Source organism: Nanorana parkeri, unplaced genomic scaffold (genome assembly GCF_000935625.1).
Source record: "Nanorana parkeri isolate BGI_ZX_2015 unplaced genomic scaffold, ASM93562v1 scaffold870, whole genome shotgun sequence".
In the NCBI taxonomy this organism is placed as follows: domain Eukaryota; kingdom Metazoa; phylum Chordata; class Amphibia; order Anura; family Dicroglossidae; genus Nanorana; species Nanorana parkeri.
In genome coordinates, this window is record NW_017307138.1 from 157,540 (window position 1) to 163,222 (window position 5,683).

Consider the following 5,683-nt stretch of genomic DNA (forward strand, 5'->3'; position numbering starts at 1 on the left):
GGTGTCACCCATTCAGCGCTACGGGTGACACCCAGCCTCATCACGCCCCTGTGAAGAGAAGCTGCCATTTTAATTGTCCATGCTTATTTTCTGGCCATTGCTTTTCTTTTGCTTCATTTTAATGACCTAACTATTACTGAAAACATGTTACTGTATAGAAGGGAATATTTTGAAATATGATCCACCTTTGGTGTCAAATGCTCTAGGGATGCCACATTCTTTATTCTTTTATTTATTATATGAGCAACTCATTGATCACACTAATGTACTGTGAACAGTAGATATAATCATTTTTAGCAAAGGTTTCCTGAGAACAGAAAGTTAATTCAAGGGTTTCCACATGGGTATACTGGTTGAGGAGGGCGGCTCTACATTGTTATTGCAAAAGCGACATTAGGAATTTGCTTCTATTAAAGCCACTATTGAAAAACTAATGATACAGAAACCTAGTAAACCACAAAAAAATTAGCAGCTTGGTCCATTTTCTTCACTGCCCTGCTGGGGGGGAGGTTGCAAGGACTGGGATTTATAATTACTATTCTTTTAATAAAAATGTTAATACATAACCGAACACTGCATCCTGCAAATGCTTCAACCAGTATTGCCCCTCCACCCTAAAAACAAAAGGGTGAGGGTAGGGATTAGCATGTTGCAGTCCTCTAGTGCAACGGGATTTAAAAAAATGTAATTTAAGCTTTTAGGGCCCGTTCAAAATTGTAAGGAAACCGCAAACAGAGGATCAGTTCACTTGCAGTTTCCACCTGCGTTGACTTCTGTTCCATTCTTTTTTCATTTCTTTTTTTCTTTCGCCAATCTTTATTTTAACCTCCCTGGCGGTATTACCGAGTGTGGCCCGGGGTTAATTTTCAGTAATAGCGAAGTGTGGCTCGGGGGGAGCCACACTCGGGTTTGCACAAAAGTGTCACTTACCTTGTCCCTACGAGCCAGCGGACTCCTCTGCTATATGCGGCCGGCCGATGACGGCATCTGACTTTTAGTTTTGTTTTCGCCGTCACCGCGGGGGGGCGGAGCCGGCGGGAAATTCAAAAGTGAAAACATGCAATATACACAGAATACACACAATACAACGTAATCTGTTTTTATTACATTTATGTATCAAACCATTTCACTTCAATTTTGTCCCTAGAGCTTTGTCCAGTGCCCTGCCTGCGCTTTTACTGTTCTTTCTGCCTGGAAACTTGAGAACGTCCATGGCATCCAAAAAGCGTCCCTTTAGGTCAAAAGCGGTTTTAGACCAGCTAGAAAACAGCGATAGTAAATTAGAATCACTTGCAGAATTGAGCGATAGCGATTCGTTGGGAAATTCGTCATCAGACACTGAAAGTGACTACAGCGACGATTCTGTGTATGTGCGATCTTGGTACTCTATTGACTGTGGTACGGATCAGGCAGCGCCCCCAGAATTCCCATTTACTGGACCATTTTTTTTATTATTATATTATAATTTTTGTATCATAATTTATGATTTCGTGTTTCAAACTTTATCATACCTGGGATGTCTACTGGACTCTTGTTTGGACAGATTTAGGTGAGTTATTCCTAAGATTTACTAAGAATTACAGGCCTACAATATAAAACAACAAATTGCCATGAAAAACAATGTATCGCTATGGCATGCTAAAATCCTGCATAATCAGACCGCCAGGGAGGTTAATTAATATGCCCTGGGTGAACAAGCATCTATGTTTTGTTTTTGTTTTTTTACTTCCGTTCCATTGCAAGCAATTACATCCATTTTTGTTCCATTATGCTGTACTGAAAAAAAATGTAGAGCATGCTCTACTATTTTTTTCATCGCACTGCAATGGAACAAATCACACTGTGTGAACTAGTTCCATTCATACCCATTCATTTTTTTAGTGCCCTAAAGTTTGTCATCCATTGCAAAAAATCCACAACACAACAAATCTTGTGTGAATGGAGCCTTAGGGATGCTTTAATATTACACTCTTTTTACCTGAAGGGGTCTGTATAACTACTGTATGTAATCCAAAGAGAGAACTCCTGGCAAAACTGTCCTTAACCTTTGCAGTGGGGCTACTCCTGCACTGCAATGGTTAAGTGCTTGTTTTTGTCTAGATGCTAAAATAAAAACGTTATACTCACCTGAAATTTAGAGCCGGACAGCTGTCACAGCCCTCGCTCCAGCGTGTCTTCCTCTCTGCTGCAGCAAAGGTATGTCCCTCAGACACTGTGCATAGGACGTGATGACTCATGGGACCTTAGAGCGCTGCAGCAAAAGGGGAGAGAAGCTCCAGGAACCAGTCTAAAAGCAAGCAGGCTCTGAGGATCAAGCGTGTATACTTTTAATATTTTAGCACTTAGACAAAAATTAGCACTTAACCCTTGCAGTGCAGTTTTGCCCAGAGTTCTGCTTTAAATAAGGTGATGTAGTTCACAGCCACTACATAGGACTTCAGACAAAACCTTTTCTTTATTGTGGATTTTGTGCGGAAGGAATAAAACCTCTGGCAGATGAAGTTTAATGTTGAAAAATGTAAAGTAATGCATTTTGGGGTTAAAAACAGGCAAGCAGAATACACATTAATGGGGACTCCACTAGGGATGTCAGAAATGGCAAAAGATTTGGGGGTCAGAGTAGACCACAGATTGAATATTAGCATGCAATGCCAGGCTGCGGCAAACAAAGCAAGCAAAGTACTGCCTTGCATTAAAAAGGGAATGTTCTGTAGAGACAAAGCAATAATTTTGCCACTTTATAGATCGCTAGTTCTGCCTCATCTAGAGTATATGGCTCAATTTTGGTCACCAATCCACAAAAAGGGTTCCCTTGAGCTGGAGAGGGTCCAGAGAACACAACTAATTAAGGGGCTGGAGGATCAAAGCTACAAGACAAGGTTGCTAAATTTAAACTTGTCCACACTGGAATTGAGGGAATTAAGAAGGGACATGATTTTGATGTACAAAATGTTTAGTGGTGATAGCAACATCAGCAATAAACTTTTTACTGTAAACTCCTTAACAAGGACTAGAGACCACCACCTAAAACTGGTGGAGAAAAGATTTAACCACGAAGGTCGTAGGGGCTTTCTTCAGTCGGAGTGGTTACATTTTGGAACACTTTGCCACACGCAGTGGTATCTGCAGAGAATATTGATTAATTAAAAAATGAATTAGATACCACCCTAAGAGGCCGTAACATACATACGGTAAAGGTACTCTTAAAATGTAGAGCACACAGGGACTCATATACACATATACACGCGCACACAGGCACAAGGTTGAACTTGATGGACCTGTGTCTTTATTCAACCTCAAATACTATGTAACAATGTAACTATGTTGGTTTTTAACTGCTCTTATAAGTTCCTATTGAGATTTATGGTGATTATTGTCAGACAGGAAGTGAGGGGAAATGCTATATTTTAAAGCTGTCACTAGAACAGGAGTGGTGGAATTTCTTCTAATGGGGACACCTATTCTGTGGCATGTATTTTTTTGTCATGCCTTTGGGACAAGAAATAAAGGGAAATATAAGGGAAATATAAATGATAATAACAGTTGTTCCAGCCCATCCATAACGTGTATTAAGGATATTTAAAATCTGAGACAATTTACTATTGGTTTACGCTGTATGGTTCTGATAGTTGAACCCTTCCCTCTGGTGTATAGAAATGGTACTATTTAACAACATACTTCTGACCAAGACTAAGATTTGCTCCTGTTTGAAGAAGAAAAAAAGGATCACAAAAATTAACATGAAATAAATAATATTGCGTTTTCTATATACTTTCCCAAAATGTCAAGGTAGATGATGGCAAAAATCATAAATCAATACTGTTGATGAATACACATATCAGGCATCAACCTAGAGTTAAATACATTTATTGTTATGCAAAGTGCAGACATTTCTAATCCCCTGCTACAAAAATACCGGACTGGCAAAGCTTGCTGGCGGTTTTAGTTCTTTAGCAGCCAAAGTGGCTCACCCAATAAAGCAAAAACAAAGGAGAAATCACTTTATCCCATAGGTGGATACCATTTAGATTCCATATTTTACTGAACTTCCTCCAGTAAACAATTTGACCGTACTTTCTTCTTTACACTGTTTTACCGAATGTACCTAGTAGCAAGTATTGCATGTATGGAGCATTGTGCCAGAGAAATATACTATATACTGCAAACAATATTTTCAGAAGCTGACATGGCACACAGTTCAATGGTTGCTTTCATGGCATGTCAACAAGTGATAACAAAGCAACACACAGATGGCAGTACACACAACACAATACACAGGCAGAGTCCAGCACTGAGCACAGTATAAACATTAGCGTCATGTGGCAAGAAAGCTGATCAGCCGGCTGGTTAATGAAGCCGCGCTACCCTATAATCTGCCTGACAGCTTTACAAAAGTGAGATTCAGACTTTGCCTCACTTCCAAACCCGACTGACAGTTCCACACTTGCTCCACGCCCAAAACGAATATTCATGTGGAACACTGATGTAATAATATTAACCCTTGCTGAGATAAATGAGATAGTCACTGTACAGTATATACAATGATTGCCTTTCCTTTAGCTCACTGACATCACTGGTTGCCAGGAGCTTGGCGGGGCACCAGTCAGAGCGTCCCACTTAGCTCCCTGGCAACTGATAACGTCAGTAAGCTGGGCGTGAAGCCAGACAGAGTGTCACATGTTTCTAAGGGCTCTTAGCAACCTGGGACTATCTGGCCGCCCCTCGTCTTCCCCCCCCCCCTCCCACACACACACACCTGCTGGCCACTAATGAGATGCTGCTAGCGGTGACTGCCTCAGGCTACTTCATTAGAGGGAGGGCCCTGACTACAATCTTAATTGCCCTTGAAAAATATCTGCACCACTGCATATAGATAAGAAACATCAATGCTTTTTTTTTTTTACTAAACTACAAATAACATATATAATCAAAAAAACCATAAAGGTAAACATGTATAAACACCCGTCTCATGTAATATGTATAATACGTAATAATATTGCTTTCCTCTTAAAAGATTTCACTAACTTATTGCTTAGCCTGACACCTGTCATGAGGGCAGTAAATCTTCCTAACCAAAAACAGCAATTTAAAAAAAAGATAGGCTGCCCCACTGCTCAATTTCTCCTGAAATGTATTTTTTCAGCTTTAGACTTGAAGAATAGAGGACTAAATCCATTTTGTTTTGCACTTTTCATACTTTTTATATACTGTCCCCTACATCTTCTGAAAGAAAAGGCTGAGAAATGCTGCTAGGAAGGAAAAACAATCCCTGATTACAGGCTTTAACATCTCTACATCATGATGAAAGTGACATCTTGAAAGAAAATTTCATCACATTTAATCATCAGCCGTGTGGTTTTATTTCAGAAAGAAAGTGTCCACACCAAGGGATTTTCTGAATGTTTAGCAACATTCCGGGGTCACCAGGAAACTGACAGTGAATGCTCTGCACAAAAGGTAATAAGTGTTCGTGATTGGCCAAATTAAGAACAAGAAAAATTGTGTTAATCAGCACTTGAAGAACAAAAGGAGGATTTGGTAAGAAAATATCCCTATTATAGATATTAAAAGGAGTGTTCAGTATTGCTGAGCCACAGCAGGGAGGGGAAGAGAGGGATTTCAATTCCATGTTAGGCACATAACGCGCTTTGATCCTGTTGATTTATCTTCCTGACGTTGAAGC